The sequence below is a fragment of the Rhinoraja longicauda genome, chromosome 28 (genome assembly GCF_053455715.1).
Source record: "Rhinoraja longicauda isolate Sanriku21f chromosome 28, sRhiLon1.1, whole genome shotgun sequence".
Classification (NCBI taxonomy): Eukaryota; Metazoa; Chordata; class Chondrichthyes; order Rajiformes; family Arhynchobatidae; genus Rhinoraja; species Rhinoraja longicauda.
The window spans coordinates 25570577-25576342 of record NC_135980.1 but is presented as its reverse complement, the minus strand read 5'-3'; positions in this window follow the sequence as shown (position 1 = coordinate 25576342).

Here is a 5766-nt window from a genome sequence, read left to right as displayed (position 1 = left end):
GTGTCTGGACTCCGACCTGGTTTCGTAGGTTTCTGCATGGCCAATACCCATCCATTGTTCTGGCCATGGCTTTGCAGAAAACCTAGAGACTGGGATGTAAGGTTTTTACCTTTTTTGTGGCTGGTCACGAGGTCCTGCGGCCATTTTAGGACCCACAGATTGTGACATCCTTTGGTAAACTGACTGCAGCCTTTCTCCGCTATCAGCCCCAGTCTCCCGTTTAAAATGTCCAAACTGCAGCTCTTTGGTTTTGTGTTGATTTCAGAATGAGGGAAAACTTCTCAAATCTTACAGTCCCTCCTGTTGATTTGCATAACCCCAGCTTATCGAATCAATTAAATAATGTGGTTGAGCAATGTTTTCCCGATTCTCCATATCCAGACCCCTGAGGTTTTAACTAAACTAGTGTTTCATTGCGAACGTACAGTCCCCATCTCTTAGGCTGACCTTTACTGCCCGTGTCCCGGGCAAAACTATATTACAAGTATGTACATTTTCATGTCGGACATATACACCTACACCTTGTCCCAGGCCGATGCCTCCGCCATCCTCCTACTGGTGTCAGCTGTAATGTAGGACACGAAAACAACACAACAGCAAAACGATACATTTTGTACATTTCTTCACAATCACTCTTGATACAAATTTGAAGAAAACAATACAAAAAACACAGTTTATACAAATTTTAAAGGGGACAATATAAAACACAGTCTACTCGGTGTGGAGGGGGGCACGTCCTCCTAGCAGCTTGCGGCTGGGTCCTGCTCGCCCACCCGCACGTAACGGTCTCTCCATTCTCCTTGATATACCCGGTAAGTCTTTCAGTTTCCCTGGGGCACCACTCCGGCAACCGCACCTCGGTGAGGTTTAAAATCACCGAGGCTACCGCGTAGTGCACCCCCTGGTACAATACCTGGTCAGTCAGTATCAGTACCAGGCCATTCCCGGGCCCCTTAGTGGTTTTTGGGCACTCACCCTCCTGTGCTACTGCCAGCGGAACTGTGGGAGGTGTCATGCGTGGTCTGGTGATGAGTTCAGTGGCGTTTACCGGGATCGGGGAAAGGGGGACCCCACAAGCCCGCGAGCTATCATCCCACCTCATCCCCTTACCGTCATCCTGCCACTGTCTCTGAAAAAAGTATGCTGTTGCCCGTGGGGCAACGATACCTTGAACCCCACATACACATATAAATCCCCTCATCCGGTTCCCACCATTTGTCCCAACACACACTCAACTGTTCTTTAGTCCCAGAAATAGTTCTGTGAGTGTTGTTGTTAAGTCTCTCCCACTCAACAGTGGAGTTGGCCATTGTCCTGCTCATTTTCCTCAGCCACCACCGCCTGCTCGCGGGGACCTTCCCCGTGCATACCAGGCAGATCCTTTTGCCAACGGTGGCGCTGATCTTTTGGGCGATGATCTTGATTCTCGGGCACAATAATGAAGAGTCCCGATAAGCAAAACCTGGGGCGCTGGAATACTCTGAAGAGTTCGATCCCAGCCACCCCGGCCACCGGCCTTCATGGAAGTAAACTGCGGTCTCCTCCGCTTCTCTCCTTCCAGTCCCATCGGTCGCGATGGGAGCCGTGTCCCCGGAGCAGCCGTAGATGATGATGTCCTTGGTGCGGCCCCGATAGGTCCACCCACATCCGATCGCCGTGGCAAAGATCCACCATACGAGTGCCTCCTTCCACTCCAGAAAACAGATAAAGAAGAATGGTATAGCCAGCCTCTTGGGGAGCGCTAGGCTTTGTTAAACGCCTCTGTGGGCGGGTCTCTTGACCCCCAGCCTGCACCCCACACCCACACATCCTGGACGCATCAACTTTATTTAAACGCTAACTATCCCCACAAAACTTATCTAAAATACTTAAACTTATCTAAAATACCTATCCTTATCTATATTACCTAAAATATCCATATCTATAATAGCTTATCCTTATCTAAATTTACCTAAAATATAATACAGTGCCGCCTTCCCAGGGCGGCTCAGCTAATCCCTGTCAGGGCTGCAGCGGGTCGTCTCCTGCGGCTGCACCACGCTGTCTCCCACCTTTGATCCTCCGCAGCCTGTCGCTGCCTGGCGGGGCTAGGTCCCCTCCGGGACGTAAGCTCCCTCCTCCCTACTTGGCTCCCGTACCTCGGGGCGTGATTGACCTCTGGCCAAAACTTCCTAAGTTGGGGTTTCCTGCTGGACCTACGGAGGATCACCTTAGGCACTGCCCCCTGGACAGCCTGGCTGAGGACCGGTTCCTGCCGTGCCGCAGCTCGGGTACCCCCCGCAGCTGCCGACCCTGGCCCCGTCTCATCCAGCTCTGCCCCCTTGGTGCTGGGTATACCCGCGGCATCCGGCCTCACTCTACCTGTATCTACAGGTGGTGAGCCTTCGCTCGCTACCCCCGCCTTCCTGGTGCTTGAGTCGGGGACGTTACTGTCGTCCCCCTCCGACTCCTCTTCCTCCGTAATGGGATCCAGCCCCTGGTCGAGCTGATCAGGCTCTTCCTCACCTGAATCCCACCCAAAACGGGAGACCCTCCATTCCTGGAGAATGTCCTCCCCCCTCACGCAGGCAACCTTGCCTGTCTGCGTGACCTGCCTCATCCTTGGCTGTGAACGCGCGCCAGCCTGTTCCTTCCCTGTGAACCCCGCCAGTGCGAAAGGGACCCCCGTGGACAGGGGAGAGTCAAAGGGTTCCTCTGTGTGGACCACGGTGCATGAAGCCCCCGTGTCCAACAGATAACTGCCCCTTTGCCTCTCCACTACCATCTCCACAAGCGGTCTCTTCCACGCATCGTAGCGGAGAGGACACAGATAGGCAGGCTGCGTGGGCTGATGTCATTGGGGAATGTCCAGTGCCCCCCTCGCACCCGGGGAGCCGGTAGCGACTGCCACCTTCCCCTGTGCGGCCCTGAGGGACTGCATCACCTCGATCATCGTTTCGATGATCTCGGGCTTAACTGGGACCTCGGTGCGCTGGGTGGTGCCAACCCTATCTTCCTTGGTGTGGGCCCTGCAATCCTTCCGCCAGTGTCCCACCTTACCACACCTGAAACACTTGGACTGTGCGGTAGGGTTACCCTCCTGTCGCCACTCCTTTTGGGCCAGTGCAGTAGCCTCCGCTACGTACACCTTCCCTTTTACTAACCGGGTGGTCGTACTCCGGGTATTCCTATACCCAACCGTGAGACGGTCCAAAACCGCCTCCTCCGTGCTATTTGTGGGATCAAACCAGGCTTTCGCCTGTTCCCTGACGGCCGCCAGGCTGTTTGATACCAAACATCGGAGCCACTGGGCTCTCCCATTCCCGGCCAGGTCATCCCGCGCGGGGACGTGCGGGCAACTACTCTGATATACTGTCCATAGTCGCGCCGCAAAAACTCTTGGGGGTTCTCCCTCCATCTGGAGGGTCTTCCCTAATCGGGCAAAAGGACCCTCATCCCCCACCCCCAAGACTTCCAGGACCTCGTCCCGCAGGAGATCGTAGGTCCTGGTCCCTCTTTTACTCTCGTCTGAGAGGCATTGGAGGATCGAGCTGTCCAGGGAGAACAGCAACATTTTCGCCCGTTCTCCCTCGTCGCAACCGTTGATTGCGGCGGTTTGCTCGATCTCCCTGAAATGTATTGAGGGGTCCCCTGATCCGGACAATTTTGTTACATGCCCAATCATAGCTCTTAACTGCTGGGAGTTGTGGGGCACCACGATCTCGCTCTGAATGGGTCCTGTGTCCCCATTCTCCATGGGGGGTCCCCGTCTGGTTTCCAGGACCGGGCACATGGGTGCCGCTGCCGAGTATTCTACCGGGAGCTCCTCTCTCTCTCTTTCCCCTACACTACCCCTTTCCCAGGATGCCTCGTAGCTAGGGGGATCGCGGAGTTTGGGGGCTGAAGCTACCATGGTCTTTCTAGGGATCGGAACCGGGACCTTCGCACCCGCTAGTGACTGGCCCGCTGGGGGGTTCATTAAACAAACCAGCCCGCTTGCTTTATTTAAAGCACCCCGCAGACCCTCTATCTCCTGCAGGCATGCCCCGTGGTCGGCCCCTTCCGACCTGTCCTCCAAAACCATTTTATAGGCTGCCCTAACTCCCTTAAGTTTCTCTTCCTGGGTCTCCAGCTGGTGGCTCAGGGAAGCGCACTGCTCCCTGAGCTTGCCCTTACTGCGCATAGCCTCAGTGATCTGACACTCCATCAGCTCTACCCTGGCCTTGTGGCGGTTGGTTACGACCCGGCGCTCCTTGTTTAAAGAGTCCAGAGCCTCAATCAACTGGTTCCCACCCGCAGCCTTCTCTACCTCCTCCTGAAGGTCCCTGATCTGGGCTGCCTGTGCCACAACCACGCGGTCCAAAAGCTGGACCTGCTTTTTATAGCAGGTCAGCCAGACCGCCTTTTCTACAGATTTCTTATGGGCTGTACTGGCCGTCCACCGGATCGCTGCATCCAGTGGGCGCTTGTCATCTAGTAACGCACACATCCATTGTTTGGTGATATTCACCTTGCTAAACACATAGTCCGCAATGCGCTCGTCCATTATGTCCCTAGTTTTAAAATCTTTTTCTGGTACACTATCATCCTGCTGCCAGTGTCCCTTCGTGGTCGCCATTATCTGTAAGGGGTTTCTGCGCCGAGCTTTCGCCCGACCTAAGGTCCCCGTGCCTTGCTCTGATCCCTTGACCAGGCCGTGCACACTGGTTCCCCGTGAGTGGTTCGACCCACTCACCCCTTACGGTTCTAGACACTGGACTTAGATGCAGGAGCTCTTATAGTGCAGAAAAAATTCAACCAGTCCAGATTTTAAAACCAGGGTTTAAATGAAAAAGGCTTTTATTCAGCACTTGGGACTATTGTCCATGAATACTTATACAGTTCTATAATACATGTCTATGAAACACATACCGAATCACATGAATACTTATAACTATGAATCATAAAACACAGTTCTGCAAGACACATACACGAATACCTTTTACTTATGAATTCTTAAACACAGTTCTGCAAGACACATACACGACTGTAAGATGGGGAACGCACGACGCATCGCAACCTTGACCAACACATATTTTAGTACACACCCAACGTTTATTCACAACCACCCTCCCCTCTACACTAAACTATGTCCAGGATATGTAGGATTTGGAATGCATGCTCACCATGGGGCTATTACTGGGGTTACTGGCTGTTCGTTTGGCAGTATTTCTCCTCGAGTTGCGTGCCTGTTCCTCTCTCTTGCATCCGTTTTTCTTGCCTGTCTTTTCTTCCTCCTGCATTCGTTTTCTTGCCTGCTTGCATTTCCTGCAGGTTTTCTTCTCGAGTTGACTTAACTTCTTCTTCTAGTATTTCTTCTTGAGTTTAAAACCCAAAAGTAGTGGCCAGTTATACTGTTTCTGACCCGTCCTATCTCCCGCCAGATCTTGGAATCTCTTTGTTCAAAAAGATATGTATGAGGTTTTCTTCTGATCTGCGCTTATGTTCGGGGATACCGGGGATGGCCAGAAGGTGTAAATTGGGATTTCATTGTGAGGTGATGGGTGTTAACTGGTTTCCCATCACCTACCAGGTAGTTTTCTATGGGCTATTGTGCCCCCTCACTGAGATGAACTGTTTAGGTCGGCTTGGGGCATTGTGAGTATGCTGATGTCAGCGCCCCAGTGTCTGGACTCCGACCTGGTTTCGTAGGTTTCTGCATGGCCAATACCCATCCATTGTTCTGGCCATGGCTTTGCAGAAAACCTAGAGACTGGGATGTAAGGTTTTTACCTTTTTTGTGGCTGG